Genomic DNA, 21,739 nt, shown 5'->3' with positions numbered 1-21,739 from the left:
CAACCTATGAAAGAGATGAAAAAGCTAAAATGTATAAAAAGCAAAGAAATTTTATTTTTAAAACTCACGAGGTAGAACCTACTTTTTTGTACTCCACTGGGTTTGTATTACAAGCCACCAAAGTACTTGTGAGGGCTATTTTTATTTTTACAGGAATTCATTAGAATCTTTAAAATAATTAACTGCTCTCCATGTAAGCTTCTACACATTTTAAGCTGATTAAGAAAGCCAAGTGAAATCTTAGCAGTGAAAGTGAATGAACTTAAATTCTCAGATGCTCAAGGTCATTAATTAAAACCAGGTCAAACTCAAAATAATTTTGTGTTGCTCCATCAGGGAAGAAATATTTTAAACAGGTGGGAATCAAAATAGGATATATTTAAAAGCATAAACCAAGTGATTTGATCTATAGTGAAAGGGCAATAACTCAATACTGTATATTCACCCAATGAAATGATGTGCTAGTGTTGTCAGTGGTCTGGTGCAACCCTGGTGTTATGAAGTAGCCGGTTGCTTAGTGGAGACGGCCTGATTCACAACACCAGCTGCAGCACCTAACCAAAAGGTCAATGGTTGGACACAGACTTGCGATTTATTGACAACTGTGAACTTCCAGTCACCTGCACAGATATGGATGGGAAAAAAACAGTCATCATTGAATATAATAACAATAAAAACCCATCTGCTAATTTCATATACCTTAATTAAGAGCCTTGTTTTAAATCTTTAACCTTGATTTATCAATGTGATGAAATAACTTATAAACAGGCATGTTGGACTAGCTGGGGCAACAGAACAGTGTGGCACCACAAGGTGGCAGAAGAGGTTAAGTTTTGGCCAAACTAATCTCAGATCATCCACAACATGGTCTTGGGTCAGATTCCCAATTTAGGATTTATTCTCTTGACTTAATCTGAAACTCACAAAACTCGTCATGTGTTCAGAAAGATAGTGGATCAGCTCACATGGGAGAGGGAGTGTGGTATTTTGAGTAGTCTGGTTGGTATCTGGAGTAGAGTTATATATTGAATTGTTCTACATAAATTTCAGGTAACTGAGTGTGGGATCAAATGATGTAGCATCTCAGAAATAATATCTAGAGAGCATTTCCTTATCACAAATGTGGTTTGAAGAAAATAAGCCATGTATATTGGTATACCGGTTAGTGCAACGCCTTTATAACACGAGCGATTGGGACCAGGATTTAAATCCTGCACTGTTGATAAGGAGTTTGTACGTTCTTCCATGTCTGTGGGTTTTCCCCAGGGGCTCTGGTTTCCTCCCACCGTTCAAAATGTAGCAGGGTTATAGGTTAATTAGGTGTGTATGTCTAAATAATAAATAAATAAATAAATTGAATTTCAGGGATGGCCAAACCACAGCTCATAAGCCCCATGCAGCTCTTTAACGTGCTGCTCACAGACTTATGTTGGCTATGTAATGTTAGTAGGCATGGCTTGCAATCATGTGATTATAGTGTGTGTGGCTATGTTGTAGGTAATGAAATTAACAGAGTGTAAGTGCGATCCAGACCTCCCGCCCTCCGGAGCTCCCGACACCCTGGCTACCTGCTCATCCGCGGTCCTGACGCTGCGTCTGCCCTCTCATCCAAGGTCCCGAAGCTCTGGCTGCCCTCCTATGTGAGCTTCCGAAGCCCTGGCCTCCCACCCACTGGAGTTCCAGATGTCCCCAGACTCTCACCTAGGCCCCAGCTTCCCGTCCACCCATCATAGCTTCCCACATCTTGAATGTGGATTTACCTCCTGGTCTTGGCTGCCCACCCATCCAAGCTCCTAATGCCCCTGACAACACAGTTACTTACCGTGGTCAAATGTTGTATGTGTGTAATAATTGACCCCTTAAATTTTACCCTAAAAATTGGTCCACAGAATTTTACTATTACATGAGTATATGTTATGTGTACATTTTGATTATTGAAACTAATATAGATTAATAGTTTAAAAACTAAATACATGAATAAATGTTATTATATACATGTATTTCTTAATATTTATATAATATTTTTGTTACAAATATGCATGTGGAGTAAAAACGTATGTAATATTTTTTCAAGTCTTGCAGCTCTCAAACATCTGAAGTTTATTGTATGCGGCTCTTACCTTCAGCAAATTTGGTCACCCCTGACGTATATGATGAATCTGGTAAAAATGCTACCATGTGACAGAAAGGAACAATTAGTGTTTGGGTTCCTTCCATAGATATCAGAACCTTCAATTCATTTGCTCTAATGATGATATTTAATCAAAATTGTGGAATTAATTGTATCAGATAAGAATCTTGAGTGACTAATCCAGATACCCATGTGACACATTCACAGTTTGATGTCCATTTTTACCTTTTCTGCATGTTAAATCATCGCGTGTACATTATCTCTCAAATATTCAGCTCACGTCGGGGATTTGTCTGGTATTCACTGCTGTCTGGTTCTCTTGCTAATAGAAGAGAGCTGTAAACACATTTAAAAAAAAAAGCAAGAATGCAATTTGTAGCAATCATGTTGACATGGAATAGAATCTCAACAGTAGCGGGAAATTTAAATTCAAGCAGAAACTGCTTGAAGAAACTGGTCGAAATGATGACGGCCATAAATCTATGGGTTTGTAAAAGTCTATCAAGAGTTCTTCAGGGAAGAAAATCTGCTCTCTTCAATCTATTTGACAAATATTTGATTCCATGGCAGTGTGGTTGAATTTAATTGCCTTGATTTTTGAAGCAATAAATGCCAAAATGCCAGTGGCTTTCCAATTTGTGAGTGAATTTAAAAAGATTGTTTAAAAGAAAGTGGAAAACCAGTAACTAGCAATTTAAAGCAATTTTTTCTGTACCGTAGCAAAGTACCCATTTTATTTATAGAAGCCACTGATGAGAATTCTCTGGATGAATTGCCCAATATCGAATAATCAGATTTTACTGAGATTGAAAGCGGCTAAGTGTAATTAGTTTGGAACAATTAGTTCCCTATATCTACTTATGTTGCGTGACCTGCTGAGTTTGCAGCCCCCTTGTGTTTTGCACTTTACTCCAGTATCTGCAGATTTTCTTGTTTGAATATCAATCATTGAAATAGCAATAATAATGTGGTCAAATAAGTAATACCTTATGGCTCTTGTATCAATATTTTTGTGAGTTTCATGAATGATATACTTAGTTAAGCAAAATTCTTCCATGAAAATATTCCATTATATATATTGAAAGTTTGAATTATAAAAATTGCTTTGAAATTGCCACTGTTTCCATAGAAAGAATGTGAAATAAACTGGTTAATCCTACTGATGTATTTCTGGAGTAAATTCTGCAGTGTTGATGCAGCATGAAAATAAATGTAACAATCTCATGAAATTCACCAATTGCTGTTGTGCTGTATGCAATTGACATTGTACATTTGATGAGTTCCAATATAGCTTCCCTTGGTTAGAATCTAGAAACTGTCGTTCAACAAAAACATCTCTAATTTCATCTGGTGGCTTATTGACACAAAGTATCCTTGGATACCTCACAGGAGCTTAATTTTCAAACAAAGTTTGATATTTAGTTGCATAACATTGGGCTAGGTTTCCAAAAATTAGTTGAATAAGTAGGTTTGTGACTGTCTTCAAAGGAGGAATGTAAAACTTTGTTTTGGGTGGGGGGGGGGGAGTGGTGTTGATTCTTGAGTCTTGCATCTTGGTAACTGAAGGCTTAGGCACTGGTGATAAAAGAGACATTCCATAAGCAGCAAAAATAAGAATTTGCAGAAATATGAGAGTGAAGGAATTGGAAAATTGTAAAGAGATTTCTATTCATTGAATGGAGGGAATAAAAATGCAAGATGCTACCACCTTTCAGTGTTTTCAGGAGGTGCTGCTGTACATTGTGCAAGATTTAATACAGTGGTTCTCAACCTTTTTCTTTCCACTCACATACCACTTCAAGTAATCCCTATGCCCTGTGATTAGTAAGGGATTGCTTAAGATGGTATGTGAGTGGAAAGAAAAAATTTGAAAAGCACTGTTTTAATCGTACCTAATTGACTCGTTATGTGCTCAGTTTCATAACTCCAAAGGAAATGGACCAATAACAATTTTTCTTAAGCAAAATATTTCAGTAACAATTGGATCTAGAGCAGTGATTCTCAACTTTCCCTTCCCACTCACATACCACCTTAAGCAATCCCTTACTAATCACAGAGCACTGAGGGCATAGGGATTATTTAAAGTGGTATGCGAGCGGAAAGAAAAAAGTTGTGAACCACTAATAGAGTGGAAGTGCCTGCAGTAGCTGAAACCATGCAGCTGAAAGGGCAGTGGCTAAGTATTGCTCAATACAGGTATATTTTTGACCTTCAGAGTTGTTTACTACTCCAAATTGCTTGCCAAAGAATCACAGCACAAAAAAATGGCCAGTTGTCCCATCATTGCGTATGCTGACCCTGACCCGTGACTGCAATGCCAGATCCAGCTCCAACATAGTCATCAAGTTTGCAGATGACCCAAAAGAAATTGGCCTCATCAGCAACAATGATGAGTTGAAATACAGGGAAGAGGTAGAAAATCTCATGAAATATTGCGAGAATAACAACCTGAGTCTCAATGAGGACAAAAAGGAGATGATTGTTACAAATTCTGTTGCCCCAGGGCTTCTTTAAGATACTCAACGCATGTGTCAGAAAGTTCTTGTGGAACAGTAAGGTGGCAAGAATCTCCAGGGATAAGTTGACTTGGAATAACAAATTAGGGGGGTTTAAGATTGCCAGATTACAAAAAAAAATTACTAGGCAGCCCAGGGTTTATTACCACATTTTTTGAGAAAGGGGAACCCCCTCCCCACTCTTGCTGGGAAGTAATTGGATTGCATCAGGTAAGTGAAAAGATAGCAGGAGAGATTATATATAAATGGGACACAAAATTAATTTCAAAGAAAACAAATAACCCCACATTAATGCATGTAGTTCAGACATGGCAAAAAATAAATCAACGTAATGGATTGAAGGTAGGGATATCTCCAGAAATGCCCTTGATCCAGAACAACAATACCCATGAATCTGGACAATAAGATTCTGGACACCTGGTGCCAGAAAGAGATCAGGTTTATCGAGGATTGTTACATGCAGCTCATGTCATTCGAGTGGTTGAGGAATAAATATGATTTGTCTAATAGAACATTTTTCTGCTATCTAAAACAAGTTTTTTTTAATGGACAAATTGGGAACACCAATGACCCTGCTTATGTGTTATGACATAGAGATTTTAATTTGAAGGGGGTACGTGTGTAAGTTTATTTTTATGATGTATTGCATATTCCAAAGTGAGAGTCTGAAGCTGGGCTTACACAGGTTGAGGAAGTCGGATATGGGCACAACAATCCATGAGCAGTGCTGGTCAGATCTCTGTCTGGACAGCATGACAGTAATATAATTTCCTGCATCAACTGTACCTCACACCACAAAAATTACATAAATCTAAATTAGAAATCTCAGAAATGTGCTTTAGGTGTGGTGTGGAGATTGGAACATTCATCCACTCAACCTGGCTGTGTACAAAGGTGAGATCCTTCTGCGGGACATTCTGGAAAAAAATGACAAAGGTGGATTTTCCACAGGATCTGGAGTTGTACCTCTGGGAAACATGGACGATTCCCATCTAAATATTTCATGATGGAATACAGAAATGCAGAGTTGTATTCCCCTGGAGAAAATCACGTACAATTTAAGGTGGAAATATGACACATTCATTAGGGTACGGCAACCTTTTTTGAAACTTCTAGGTACACAGATATAATTTTCACCCCTTCGGAATGAAAGAAATGAAGTAACCTGTCCCAGCAGGGATATGATTGGGATCAAAGAAGTGGGATGTGGCACAGACAATGTGCTTTTGGTTTTTTTTCTTTGTATTTGTATAATTTATATAACTTTATTCTTGGTTACATTGGGGCATAGGGGTAGGGAGGTGAAAAACTGACTCAGTATGTTATGCGTAGTGTGGTAAGAAAGTGGACTGTTTTCTGAATTTGTATGTCTTTGAAAATTAAAAATAAAATATTTTTTAAAAATGAAAAAGGAGATGATTGTGGATTTCAGGAGGACCAGGGATGACCTCACTTAACTGCACATTAATAGCTTGGTAGTGGAGAGCACCAAGTTCCTCAGAGTTCACTTAAGAAGTGATCTATCTTGGATGCATAACATCTCACTTGTCAGGAAGGCACAACAGTGACAGGACTTTCTTAAAAGGCTGAGGCAGACAAGGCTACTAGCCACCATTCTGTCATCTTTCTGAAGGAGTTTAATTGAGAAAGTCCTGGCTGGCTGCATCACAGTGTGGTTTAGTTGCTGTAATGCATTGGATCGGAGGTCAAGCCACAGGTCCATAAAAGTGGCAGAGAGGATCACTGGGGTTTCCCTCCCTTCCATCAATGGGATTAACCGGGGTCATTGTTAAAAAAGGGAGGTCCTATACCAACCAGCTACTCCCGTCAAGAAAACGATACAGAGGTTGCAGAGCTAGAATCTCCAGGCTGAGAAACAGCTTCATCCCACAGGCTATGAGACTGCTTAATGACTTCTAAAACAACTCTCTGCAACTTCTATTTATTAAAAATGTTTATTTTAATATATGTATTGCTTGTATGCATGTTATGTCTGTCCATGTGTTTTGCACTGTTCTCTACCATGGACTGGAAAATGCTGCTTCATCAGGTTGTATCTGATCTTTGAACTTCGTATTGGTACAATCGGATGAAAAATAAACTTGAACTTGAAAGAGTAGTTCAGCTTAATCCTTTTGATTCTTTGGTCTGTGGTTTCCTTTTCCATTTCAGATATGGCAAGTAGACTGCCTTTCCAAACAACAGAATCAAACCCAATGGAAATGAAGAACTGGAAGAATTAGTGTGGTTTCTGGGGTACAGCCATGACTATGATTAAGGTACTACTGGAATAGTATAGGCCTTTATGTTGTGTTTGAAGAGGAATACCTCAGAGCTATAATTCCTTGTACAAAACACAATTTATTATTTTCTGGTGAACTACCTATTTGAATCTTCCTGGACCCTTCTTTGCAGTAGGGGAATTTAGTATATTTTAAAGTTATCACATTAAAAGGTCTCTGTCTGGCATTGCCACATCCAAGGATTTGTGTTCCCAGGAACAATTTTAGACCTTGCAATGGAGTAGTGCCTTCATTTTGCTTTAAGAGTAAAGTAGCACGGAAGCTTCATGAATGATTTTCCATAAAACAATGCTTTCGACTCTTAATTTCATATTTTTTTCAGGGTGGTATAAGGATGAAAACAGTTATCAGTCAACAGTTACCTGGATACTTCTATTGAGTGGAGCCACAAACAATATTAGGCACCCAATGGACCCCAGAAATCTCAAGGCTAGAAATTTTGAATTCATCAGGTCTTTTCAGTGTCCACAAGATTATTGGAGGGTATTTTCTACTTCCATTGACATTCAGTTTGTGTGTGACCATCAACACTTTAGAGATGAATGATGGGTATCCAAACAGGTGTACACCTTGAGTAAGGTAGAGGTAGTCATTACAAGTAAATATCCAGAGCTGCTTAAGTATTCCCATTATGTTGCCATGCCTCTGAGGGTTACACTCTGGTTTCATGTTGAGAACCACCATTGACAGTTTGAAGTAACGCCTTTGGACTTGGGATATATCAATGGAGTGATATGCTTCCTGAAATTGTTTCACACATTGCTGTTCCCATGTTAATATTAAAAGAGAAATTCCCTTGAGAATTATGAATGAAGTCAATAAGATATATTGGCAGAGAGATAAACATTGGAACTAGGATGCCATTTTGAAGTAATATCACGGGCTTGTTGATGTCTGGCTGAGGCTTCAATTTCATATTCAAAATTGGAGGTGCCTCCAACAGTACCAGAAACTGGAGTTAATATACTAGGGCTGGCACTTCTTCTCCAAGCTGGAGTCTTGAGTGCTGACATTAGTATATTTGCTATTTCTGGTACAGGTATTTGAAATCCCAGTCTTCTGACCCAGAGGCACATTTGCGATGCACTGCAGACTTGCAGAAGCAGCTGGCTGCCTTCACACAGATGTTTGATAGCAGAATATCGCACTTCGCCAATTAATAAGGATCAGGACGAAAAAGTTGGTGAGTATGGAGATTCAGCTGCTGAAGGTATAGCCAAAATGAGATAAGTAGAAGAGAGGGGTTGCACATATTACAATCAGAAGAACAGAGTTTGAGGGTGGTAGAATTATAGAGCTGTAGAAAGAGAAGCCATTGGAGGGATTAAAGCATTGAATCTGAATTTCAGGGACTAGAGATTGGAATCAATGGTTGTTGGTAGCTGATAAATAAGTAGGATGGTACAAGATGATGAAGGTAGAGAGTTTTGGATGACTGATATATACATGTAGGGGGTGAAGCTGTTCAGTAGAGCACTTGTGTATTCAAGCCTGGAGGCTAAAAGGGTGAAGAACAAGCTAAGGCAAATGAGTTTCTGGATGTAAAAGCAGTTGAAAATTTGTGATATCTTGGAGTTAAGTATAATACTTTTATTCATTACAATTAATACTCCTATTCCTCTATCAGTGGTAGCTTTATTGATAGTGAAATAGGAGTATTGTAATCCATTTCACTATCAATATAGATAGCTACCATGTTTTAACAACTATCAATAGCATTACCAATCCCGGATTTAGAATTATATTTATGATTGTTAACCTGAGAGCCATCAATACATACTCCACTATTACTAACAATAATATTGGCCCAATATGTGCAGCCAATAAAGACACCTTCTAGAGATGTATAAAATCATGAAGGACTTAAATCAGATTACCATAGTCTTTTTTAAATTGAGTTGGAAAATCTAAAACTAGAGGGCAGAGATTAAAGGTGAGAGGGGAAAAGATTTAAAAGGGACTTTATGAGCACCTTTTTCTCTCTGTGGTGGGGAAAAGGAACATGTTGGTAGAAGAAGTAGAAGAGTTGGATATAATTAAAATATTTAAAAGACATTTAGATCAGCCATTCTCTATGGGGAGCCTACAGCATGTTTAAGTAAAAGCCTTGTTTTCTTTTCATGTCACATAACATATATATTTTGTATATTTTTATTTAGTCAGTCGGAGAGAAGTATGGAAGAAATCAACTAAACAACTGCTTCATAGGGAAGGGGCCCATAAACTTTGAGTACAGTCCTAGGGGGGATCACAGTTAAAAAAAAAGGTTGAGAATAATTGATTAAGATGATATGGGCTGAACGCAGGTAAATTAGGGAAGGTTGGTTTGCATGTACAAGTTGTGCTGAAGCATCTTTTTCCATACTCTAAAATTTTTCTATGATGACTAATAATATCCAATAGTAATGCTAATCATATAATAATTAATGCTACATGTAGATTAATTGCCACTAATGTTGACCCCACATCTTTATCATTAATGCTATCCAATTGTTCATTACCATTGATGACTAGCGTATATTTAATATTGGTCCTATTTGCAAGCTATTAAATGTTCATGCTGGATTTGCTAGTACTAATGTTTGCATGCATATCCATAAATTCTAGATTATCGCTGCTGATATACATCATATCTGCAGTAGTCCTAAATGCATCACCAATATACTAGCATTGCATTTTATACAATTAATGCCAATCTAATGTCCAGTAACGTTATACAGAACAACTCCACTAATCCAAAATAGGCTTCTCCAAAATCCTAATTTATATGACAAAAATTAAACTTTGGATAAATGAATATATCTAAAACAAATATTTATCCAAATTTTTTTCAGAGCCAAACTGACTTCACAGGTTGAAATAAAATTCACTCGACATGAAATTAGAACTATTGTCCTCGTTTCAGTTAACTCCCTCCCCTCTCTCTTTCAATTTCTTCTTTACCTTCCCTTATTGACTTTTCTCTCCAACTCCCAGCCACAAGCAGTCAGAAGAATCCTTGTTCCAGCATCATCAAGGAGATAGGCCTCCCGGTAGCAGTGGGGACGTCGGGCTCCCGGGCAGGAATGGGGATCTCGGGCTCCCAGCAGGAGCGTGGCCTCAGTGGGAAGGTGTCGGTGATCGGCAGTGGCCAGCATTTTCTTTTGGTGAGAAATATTTTAATACTTAAAAAGCCTTCCCTTGTTGTTTATGTTGTTTAAACACTGTTACAAGTGATTTGCTGTTACTACAGGGCTGTTTTTAAAAAAAAAAATGACCAGTTATCCAAAAAAATGTTTATCTGACATAGGTTTGGTCCCGACCATTTTGGATAATTGGAGTGGTACTGTACTAGTTAAATACAGTAGTTGTGCATTCTGAACAAACAATGCATGACATTTTTAGGACTGGTTTTATATTCATTTTCATTAATGCTAAGTCTATATTCCATTATTGTAAATGTCTGATAAATTCATATAAATATATTGGCCAAGTATTTTTTAATCATGTTCTGTAATACTACCCTTGCATTTATTAATTGCCTATTATAAAAGCCCTTCCATTTTTAATCACCCTTATTTATTAACATCAATCTTTATCAAGTACACTTTTGCATTAATAAAATCCTTTCATGAATAAAGTTCAACTCTATGTATTATCATTTTTGCTTTCTTCCCCTGATTATCAATGGAACTCTTCTGATATGATATGTAATGAAAACAATCCTATGCTCATCATGAATAACTCATCAGATTTTTAAAAATTATCATTTGTCATCCATTGGCAGTATCATTTAATAATATATTAATGGTTGTATATCTATTGTAGCCTTTACTGATTACCAACAATACATATAGTATTTAGAGTTACAACAAAATTTTATTCCACCAAATTACGCTGGTATGATTCCAACTGGGTGGTTTACTTGGCATTAGCTTTATGCCAATGATGGATCACTAGCTGTTTCCTGCTCTGTTGGCTGAATGAATAAATTGATTGACAGTGACTTTGCAATTCCAAACTAGACTGGAAAACTGAACCACAAGAGGTTCAGAACTGAAATGTGCCTGTTGACTCCATACTCTTGTATCATGTGCAAACGTCACTCAGGTCCAGATGTAAGAAAAGTGGGATGGACACCTTCCTGAAAGGTTACGGCATAGATCAGACAAAAGAGATGACTTGCATTCCTACACCTTTTATGGCCTTTTGGATGTCGCAAGGCCTTTTACAATCAATGAAGTACTTTTGAAAGTATAGGTAGGATAGTTGGTAGGGAAAAGTGTTCAATAAAGTTTCGCAAATGGCAATGAAATAATGACTAATTTTTGTAGTAATGGCAATAAATATTGGTCAGAAGTCTGGGGAGAACTGCTTTGTTACATTTCTATAGCAGCCAATTCAAAAGGAAGCAAGAAAGTGATTCAGTGTCACTCAGAGATTCAACCACCTCCGAGAATGTGCAAGATGCAAAATTTGAAAAGCCTGTCAGTGTTTATTCTTTAAATAGGTTGGATAATGAACAGGCATTTATTTTGCTGCAGGTAACTGCCAGCTCAAGCTCATTCCAACAGCTAGAAAAGAAACAGCACAAAGGAAACCTACAGGGATCCACAGCTGTCCAATATTCTACTTTCCTTGTTAAAAACGACTTCAGCTGAAATCCAGCAGATGTACTTTCCAGACAGAAATCGCATAAGCCAATCCTGATAAATGGTGCAGCCATTCCACTTGCAATGCGTAATTAATTTTGTTACTGTTCATCTGCACTTGTCAGGCTGTGAGAGAAAAGCAGTCATGAATTGTGGGGCAGGGCAGGGTGAGAGAAAGAGCTGTAATGAAGGGGTACACACCTAAAACCATATTTTGTCTTATTCCTCTGCGGATGCTGACTGGTCTGCTGTGTATCTGCAGCATTTTATGCTGCTGAGCAAAAAGCAAGGCGTAGTGTCTGCAGAGCCTCACACCGAATTGATGATGCATAGAAACATTTCATAATTTCTTCATTCTTGACCTACATATACAATAGCAATTCCAGATTTCATTTTTGAGACTAACCAATTTTAACAATAGGCTACTGAATAACAATAGGAGCTAGCTTTTATAACACAGCAGTAATTAAAAAGCATAACATGGCTGGGTTTTTTAAATAACCATTGTGATTCTAATTTAATATATCTTAATTTTGTTTTGGTTGATACGAATAATAGCAACATGGGTAAGTACAGATTGACAGCACTGTGATTAACTGAGGGCAAAGAGTGTGGGAAAATTCAAAAAATCTTCAAAATTATTCAGTGAATATTGCATTTTAATTCAAAACCATTAAAAAAAATACTGTACCTATGTCCTTGTGTTCTTGGATCATACATCTCTTTATAAGACTCACCTGTGTGTTGGTCTACATGTTCTTGCCAGCATCTTCTGATATCAGGAACTATATGCAGCTCTGCCTGCAGAATAAGATGAGTTTGCTACACCCTGGTACTGCGATCAGAGTGACACAAGGAGTATTTTATAATATGCTGGCCTGCACCAAGCTCAGTGATGGCAGGGGGGGAAACCAGCAGGCTCAGAATAGAACCATTGCAGGTTAACCAGCTGTACAACACCCTCCCTAATAAGTGGTTCGGATCTGAAGTCATTCCATGAGCAACCTGATTAGAATTGCTCACCTCCCCCATTTAAAAAAAACAACATGATACAGCAGAATAGGAGGGCTTGCAAATTGATTTCTGAAATTTTCCAGCAATTTACCCCTCCCTTTCCCAGAAAATGCAGGGTTAGCTTTTTAATCACGCCACTTCACATCAGTCGTGTGAGGTTTGGAAGACTAATACGTGGGAAATATCAGTGTCATTGGGTGTGTGTGTGAGATCTCAGGATTAAAAACAGTTAGACTGAAGCCTCTTTTTAAAACAAGAGGAAACACCAAGTAATGTGCATAATTTTAGTCTCCATATTACTAACCAGATACAGAGGCACCGAGGAAGGTGCAAGAAATATTTGCAACAATGATATCAAAATCGAGAGATTGCAATTATCATGAACAATTAAGGGGTGACGTGAATATTGCTTATGACATGTTGTAAAGGTTCATAAGAAATTTGGGAAGCTGTTTCCATTCCTAGGGTATTTCAAAACTGGACCTCATAAATTTATATTAATAAATTAATATATATTTACTAACCATCTATTCAGGAGAAACTTCTTTATCCAGAGAGTAGTAAGAATGGAAAGCTCTCTGCCACAGAATGTAGTGAAAGAAAGTAGAAGAGATGAATTTATGAGAAGACTGGATTTGCAAATGTGCAAGGAGGAAGGTAGAGTGAAATGAAAAGCTTCAGTTAAGCATAAATACCAGAATAAACCTGTTGGGCTGAATGGCCTATTCCTGTGTATCAGATTTTCTGTACCTTCCTCTTTTAACAGAATTCCTTTGGAATTTCTTCTGTAACAAATGTACCAAGAGGAAGGTTGCTGGTGAAAACACTGGGAAACATTTGATCTCCATTATTTCCCAGAGTTGAGAACCAAAACAAAAGGTTTGGTGGGCAAATGCCCTTTCAGCCCAAATCAAGAGTAGGGGACTTCATTTTTATACAGGAGAAATTATTTCGGCCTGCTGAGCTTCTCCAGCACTTCTGTGTATTGCACTAGACCCCAGCATTTTCACTTGACCCAGCATCTTTTTTTTGTCAGTTTTGCTGGCAGAATAACAAACAGCAATGAGGAAGTGTACAAGAGTGAAATGGATCAGCTCTGAGTAGTGTCATATCAACAACTTTGCGCTCAACGCAAGCAAAACCAAGGAGATGATTATGGTCTTCAGGAGGGAGTCAGGAGACATGACCCAGACCTCATCGAGGGTCCAGTAATGGAGAGGGTCAAGAGCTTTAAGTTCATGGGTGTCATCATCTCCAATGATCTGTCCTGGAGCTTCCATGTTGATGCAATCACGAAAGAGACCCGCTAACAATTATACTTTGTGAGGAGCTTGAGGAGATTCGTTATGTCATGGAAGGCTCTTGAAAACTTCTACAAGTGAACTGTGGAGAGCATTCTGGCTGATTGCTTCACTGCCTGGTATGGAGGCACCAAATCTCAGGACAGGAAAAAGCTTCAGAGGGTTGTTAACTCACCTGCGACATCACAGGCACCAGACTTCACTCCATCTAGGACATCTGCATGAGGCGGTATCTTAAAAAAGCAGCCTCTAACCTTAAAGATCCCCACCATCCAGGCCATGCCCTCTTCACTCTGCTACCATCGAGAAGGAGTACAGGATCCTAAAAACAAGCACTCAGCAGCACAGGGACAGCTTCTTCCCTGCTGCCATCAGATTCCTAAATGATCAATGTCTTATTTTTCGTGCACTACTATTTTAATTTTTTTATATATTATTGTTGGAAGGTGGTTCATAATATAAATGTTTGCACTGTGACGCTGCCACAAAACCCCGAATTTCAGGACTTGTTCATGACAATAAATTGTGATTCTGATTCTTGTTTAATTTCATACTGTACATTTCCTTCTAATATTAGTACCAGTAGAATTCCAGGTCCAATTCCAAACCCAACATTAATAGATGCCCTGAATACCTGTCAGAACCAGCTGCTCACCCTAGTGAATTTAAAAGGCTGAGGACAACGACTCAGTCAACAGTTTTATGACTGGCCTGTAGTTATCATGAAGAAGGACATAGAAATTAATGAGTTCAGATATGGGAACAGCATTATCTTGCAGCATATCAAGATCTTGCAGAAGGTGGTGTTGGAAATCTTGAAGTGCACAAAGGTGGATAAATTCCCAGGACCAATGTATTTAAGGCAGACTTTTACAGAGGACTTGGCTGACAGAATGGGTGTGTATATATTTTGTGAAGTGGTGATCCTTCTGCCTGGTAAGCATAGCTTCTGGCTACTCATTATGCATATTCTTGAGATTCTTAAAACCATCACAAATTGCTCCTTCTCCATTTTCAACAGTCATGTTGAAGGCAGGAGATGGTGGGTGGAGAGAGGAGACAGCAGCAATGAGGGAAGGGAGGGGAGACTGGAAAGGGAGAGGGGAAAGAAAAGGTGAGCAAGTTTAACAGAAAGCAGAGAAGTCAATGTTAAGGTCATCTGGCTGGAGACTGCCCAGACCAAAAATAAGATGTTGTTCCTCCAATCTATGGGTGATTAAGGAGGGATAGTACACAAGGCCATGGACAGACATGTGAGTCTGGGAGTGTGACTCAGAATTGAAATGGTTGACTACCAGGAGATTGCTGTTGTTGCGGATGCAGAGGGAGGTGCTGAGTGAAGTGATCTCCCAATCTGTGACTGGTTTCTCCAATGTAGAGAAGGCCACAAAGGGAGCACCGGATGCAGTAAATAAGTCCTGTGGATGTATAAGTGTTGTTTCACTTGAAAGGCCTGTTTGGGGCCCCGACCATAGTGAGGGAGGAGGTGCGGGTGCAAGTGTTGCAACTCCTGCAGCTACAGTGGAAGGTGTTGGGGGAGGGGCAATATGTGGGGAGGGCTAAATGCACAGGGAATCACGGAGGGAGCAGTCCCTATGAAGACCAAGAGGGGAGAAGGAAAAATGTGTCTGGTGTGGAATCCTATAGTAAGTGCTGGAAATTCCAGTGGATTATGTATTGGATATGGAGGCTGGTGGGGTGGTAGGTGAGGATGAGGGGCCATCTGGGGGCCGAAGGGGCCAGGAAAGATAAGCAGGAAATGGAGGAGATGCAGGTGAAGGCTGAGTTGATAGTGGTGGAGAGGAAGCCACATTTGTGGAAGAAGGCAGTCATTTCAGATCTGGACTGGAAGACCTCATCTTGGGAACGGAAAAGGAAAAATGGAGAGAAGGAGATGGAATCCTTGCAGGGGACAGGGTGTGAGGATTGTAGTCAAGGTAGTTGTGGAAGTTAGAGGGTTTGTAGTATATGTCAATGGAAAGCCTGTCTCCCAAGATGGAGACAGAGAGACCTAGGAAAAGGAGAGTGTTATCAGAGGTGGACCAGGTGAGTTTGATTTATCTCCAATAAATCCAACTTCCACCCCGATCTCAAACTCACCTGGTCTATTCTGTTAGTTTTAAAATAGTTATGTGGAAAGATAGACTGGTCCATGAGTTAAAATGTGGAAAAGCTAATTTTAATGATAGTGTGCAGGAACTTGCTGTGGTTGATTAGAAGATTAGAAGAGGTTGCTAGCATGCAAAGAGACATTTGAAGTAAATAGCAAGGCTGGCAGGATTAAGGAACCCTGGTTGACACAGGATAGCAAAAATGTGGAGGATGTTTAGACAACATTTGTATGGATTCTCGATAAGTATGTCCCAATGAGACAAAGAATGGTCAGGTGAAGGAACCATGCATAACAAGAAAGTTAAGGAAGCATATATAATATATAGGAAGCAAAAATCAGGCAGGACTCATAAATTAGCCAGGAAATAATTTAAGAGAGCTCAGATAGATTTGGGAGAACTAGAAATGGGGATTAGAAGGGCTTGGCAAGTAGGATTAAGGGAAGCACCAAGATGTTCTATATTAAGATCAAAGACCTAAGGAGAATATAGATATCTATAAAGATCAGTGTGGTTGTCTATTTGTGGAATCATGCAAGATGGCCGAGGTCTTAAATGAATACTTCATGTCTGTATTTACTGTGGAAAAGCTTATGGAAGATGGGGAGTTTAGGAAAGAAAGCAATGATGTCCTACAACATACTGATATTATGAAAGAGGATGTATGGCAGTCTTGAGGTGCATACAAGTGGATAAATCCTTGGGGCCTGACCAAGTATATCCCAGAATATTGTGGGAAGCAAGGGTTGCTGTGGATCTGGCAGAAATTTTTGTATCTTCCTTAGCCACAAATTAGATACTGGAAGATTCAAAGGGAACTAATATTGTGATTTTATTTAAAAATGGCTGCAAAGACATGGCAGAAAGCTACAGACCAGTGATCCTAACATCAGTGGTGGATAAGTTATTGGAGGGATATTGAGAAGCAGGATCTATCTGCATTTGGAAATACTGAATAAAAATAGTCAAAATTAGTTTATGGGATTTATTGCCACAGATGGCTGTGGAGGCTAAGTGATTGGAAATATTTAAAGCAGATATTGATAACTTCTTGACTAGAAAGGATGTTAAAGGTTAAAGAGAGAGATCAGGAGAATGGGGTTGAAAGGAAAAATATATCAGCTTGATTGAATGGCAGAGCAGACTTCATGGACCGAATGGCCTAATTCTGCTCCTAAGTCTTATGGAAGGAATCAGAGGGATGTGAAGGGATGTTTTTCAGATTGAAGGCCTATGACGAGAGGTGGGTCACAGGAATCAACACCCGATTCCCTGTAGTTCATCATTTAAAAAATTTGGGTGAGAATGTAGGTGGCATGATTAGTAAGTTTGAAGATGACACCAAAATTAGTGTCCAGTGGATAGTGAAGGCTGACTAAACTTACAAAAAGATATTGATCAAATGGGAAAGTCAGCAAAGGAATGGGAGATAGAATTAATGTTGGACAAGTGCGAAGTGATGCATATTGAAAAGTCAAACCAGGGAACAACAAATGCAGTAAATTACAGGATGACAGGGTCTTGAAGAGTGTTGGACAGGGTGGTGAAGGAAGTGTTTGGCAAGCTTGGTTTCATTGGTCATGGCATTCAGTACAAGAATTGGGACATCTATAAAGCACATTGTTGAAACTGCATCTGGAATAGGAATAATGTGTGCCGTTCTGGTCACTGTATTCTAGGAAGGACATGATTAAGCTAGAGAGGGTGCAGAAAATATTTACTAGGTTGTTGCTGGGACTTGAGAGCTTGAGTAATAAGGACAGACTGGATAAGCAGGTTGTTTTTCACGGAGTGAAGAAAGCTGAAGGGTGACATTATGGAGGTATATAAAATCATGAGGAACATAATCAGTTAAAATTAGTTGAGAAGGAAAAGATTAAGAGGACCTGAGGGGCAGTTTTTCCACACAAATATGGTGGGTAAATGGAACGCATTTCCAGAAGAAGCAGTAAAGCAGGTACAGTGACAGTGTTTGAGAGACATTTGAATAGGTTCATGAATAGGAAATGTTTAGAGCATATGGCCCAAATACAGGAAAATGGGACTAACTCAGGAAGGCACCTTGGTTAACATGATGAGTTGGGCTGCTAGGCCTGTTTCCTTCCTGAATTACTGTGCCTCTGGTGGCTAGTAGTGCCTTCTGCATTTTTCTTGGTGTTGTAATTAAGACTCTGTCCACTGTGCCTCAAGATGGACACAATCCACCCTTAGCCAGGGAGCAGCAATTTGGCTATGGAGCAGTTGATCATGTTTGTTTGGAAAACAGCAGAGACAATTCTGTAGTTACCATAGTCAAACATCTCATTTCTCAAAGATGGGCAGGATTCAGGTATGTCTGAGGCCTCCTGGTATTTCCTCCACTTTGCAAATGAGGACTGAAGTTGTAGATTTTGATTAAAAGCTCTGCACCACCAAGTATTTGGATTTCAACAAAGATTGCATCTCACACAAGGACTGCTGAGTTTCTACAGCACTTTTGTGCTTGCTACTTGAGAGTTGATCAGTTCATCAATCATGAATTCATTGAGCTTTTTAATTTTAAAAAGTTTTATTTAACTGAAATTTATACAAAAAAACCCCACAACAAACAGTGCATGGCTTTCTTTATATTTAGTGTCTCGTGGTCAATACATTTATAATGTTTGTACTTTTTATATGCAGGACCCTATTTCCATTCATATGGCTTCTCTGGACAATACCCACTTTGAGGCTTTACACTGAGTAGCAATCCAATCGTTGACTCATAGTGCTTTGGATTCAAGTCTCATTGAAGACACTTGTACGAAAATTTAGGCTAATGCTTAGCACCACCAACTGAGTGCTGTATTGTCAGAGTGCCATCTTGTTTTCTAAGGTGCATGTAAAGCATCCAACAGCATCATGCTGTTGTGCTGAATAATTATCAGGATCACAAGACCCAATCCTCAAATCATGACCAGACTGGTATCTGCAGGGCCTTTCTAAATTTAAATTAATGATTGATTCCATCAATTATATTGCCAAGATCAAGTGCACCTGACTGGCAACTTTCACAGAGCCCTGTCTCAGTCCCGAATTCTTTAATTAAATTGAATAAAACTCTCATAAGTGCTCGAAGATATTTGAGTACTTTAATATATTAAATACATTAAGGCACTATTACAATTCATAAATTTGCAACACTGGATCCATTTGTACCAGCTTATGCTTAATCAGAATTGAACTATCAATGCAGATGGAAAAACTAGCTCACAATCCCTGAATTTTTGCTTTAACAATATCAGACCTCTACTAACACCTAAAGGGAGACATGGAACTGAAAACAACTGGAATTTAAATTAATTTCTCCCTCTAATCTTGAAAAATAAGAACAATGGATCCATAATCCTTTCATATTGTGAGCAGCCAGTGAACCATTCTTAGGGTTTATTAGTACTTTAAATCTAAAGGTCTGTGCCAGTTTCTGGAAATCTGACATAGACAGAAATTGTTGGGAACATTCAGTGGTCAGGCAGCATTGAAGCAGAGTTAATGTTTCTATTTGATGACCTTTCATCAGTAGGTCATTGACCTAAAATGTTAACTCTGTTTCCCTGCAACCCTATTTCCCACTCCATTCTTGCTCCCTGATCTGCTGGATATCATAAGCAATTTTGGATTTTATTTCTAGTTAGAACATTGATTGCAAACCACCTAGGAATACCAGATTCAGTCAGCTTACTACCTGGGGAAGGAGCTATTAAACCAGAGGAGGAAATTCATGTTCCAGCAAGGAATTGTGTTTAAAAATGTTAGAAAATTTTCATCCACACTTCACAGAAGTCCAAATGAGTGAAAGTAGGTTCTGAGCCTATGTGAAGAGAGTGACCAAAGATCATGTTCACCTTCTCTGTTCCTGGAGAAATGGGATTGCACACTCCACTTCTCATTGAAACTTCCATACAAAGCCAAAGCTGTCACTGAACTTCACCAATCTTGCCACATTGAAATCCTTCTTCCATATTTTCACTGAATCTGATTCTCATGGAGTCAAGTCATAGACATTACAGAAAAGGAACCTTCAGCCCATTGAGTCACCACCAACCACTGTGAATTTACACTCATCTCATTTTATTTTCCACACATTTCCCATTAATTCCCCCCAGACTCTATCACTTGCTACACACTAGGGACATGTTATAGTAGCCAATTAACCTACTTCTTTGACAGGATACTATAGCAAACCATGACATCACAGAGCATTAGAGGTCTGGATCTAACCTGAGTCACTGGAGCTATGAGGAATCAGCTCTGTAAACTCCAAAAATCAGTGCATATAACTTTTATTGCAGTACAGGATCAGAGTTAAATTATGAGCAAAATAGGCTCATATTCCCTTGATTGATTAAGATTAAAAGATGACCTGATTAAAGTGCTTTAGATGATTAAATGATACAACCAGGGACGGAGAGAAACTATTTCCTCAGGTGAGGAATCAAACACTAAAATTAGACCATGGTCATTCAGGAGTGATGTCAAGGAGCAATTTTTCACCTATGGGGAGTGAAAATCTGGGTTTCTTCCCCAAAGGTATCTTGTGGTTGAGGGTCAGTTGAAAATTTCAAACTACAGTTGACAGGATTTGTTGAATAAGGCTGGTGAGGATGTCAGAATCAAAGCTTGCTGATAGAGTTCAGACATAATCATCCCATGATCAGACTGAAGGACCGATCAGACTGAAAGGGCTGAATGAATCTGTTCCTGAGCTGCAGGATGTGTTGAAAACCAAAAAGACAGCTGTCTCTATTCTGCATTTATAATTATTTAAATCACTGCAATACACCAGCTTCACAGATTTAATTGAAGCATGATCATCTGTGATTGGGCAGCAGAAGATCTAGTTCTTTGGGCCATGGAAAAAGAAGCTCACAATGAACACAGTTATTAATCAGCCACTTGTTGAGTTCAGTTTGAGCACTGGATCAAATCATGGGCTCTACCTTTGGTAAGTATGATAATTTGAACCAGATACCAAGAAAAATGCTTTAATTATATTTTCACAAACCGAAGCAAACATTCCCAGGTCCATTACGTGCTCTAATCTCCCATCTATTCCAGAAATCTATGAAGGCAGCCAATATCATAAAGGATCCCCATTACCCTGATCACAACCCCTTCACAATGTACAAAAACCTGAAGTCCAACTCCTCCAGGTTCAATAACAGTTTCTTGCCACAGCTATAAGGCACTTGAATCTCCCCTTCGTACACTAATCATGGACTTCTTTGAGACCACAAAAGAACTGGTTGTAAAATCGCTGACTCACATTTTTGTACATGGATAACTGAATGTAATTTTTTTTGTTATTGTCTCTTTTTAATTCAATTAAGTATACTATTGTAGTTTTTTTTAAAAACAAAGTGTCTGTTCATTTGTGGCAAATAAGAATTTCAATGCACATAAACATTGTACAATGTATATCATAAATATTTTCAAAGTCTCTCCTTCTGAGATAATTCCTGCTTAGAAATTCTGTTTCGTTGCGGTTGAATTGCAAACTATTGGAACTTTTTCTTGTCTGCAAAACATGAAGGCAAATTTGATCCTACAAATTAAATGGTGTTGCTCTGTTTTTTGCATTGCTATGAGATTGAAAATGTTCTTAGCACAATGTGAAACATTTTTGACCTACTTCGTGCTCTCCTGAAATTCAACTGGATACTTATGCATTGAATTAATTGCTTTTGTGTGTCCAATGTGATTTCAGTCAGACA

At 38.6% G+C, this 21,739-nt stretch overlaps 1 long non-coding RNA gene across 1 annotated transcript in view; it reads left to right on the top strand.

The window, feature by feature from the left end:
* The window catches only part of LOC138752684 (uncharacterized), a 29,886-nt gene extending 19,796 nt beyond the window's left edge, over positions 1-10,090 (top strand). Inside the window, exons 2-3 of the long non-coding RNA XR_011350835.1 lie at positions 6,820-6,926; positions 9,927-10,090. This is a non-coding gene — a long non-coding RNA (uncharacterized lncRNA). The remainder of the gene's footprint in view (positions 1-6,819; positions 6,927-9,926) is intronic.
* The last annotated feature ends 11,649 nt before the right edge of the window (positions 10,091-21,739 follow it).

This window comes from Narcine bancroftii, chromosome 2, assembly GCF_036971445.1.
Source record: "Narcine bancroftii isolate sNarBan1 chromosome 2, sNarBan1.hap1, whole genome shotgun sequence".
NCBI classification, from domain to species: domain Eukaryota; kingdom Metazoa; phylum Chordata; class Chondrichthyes; order Torpediniformes; family Narcinidae; genus Narcine; species Narcine bancroftii.
The sequence above is the reverse complement of the archived record's forward strand: the minus strand, read 5'-3'. Positions and strand labels throughout refer to the sequence as shown.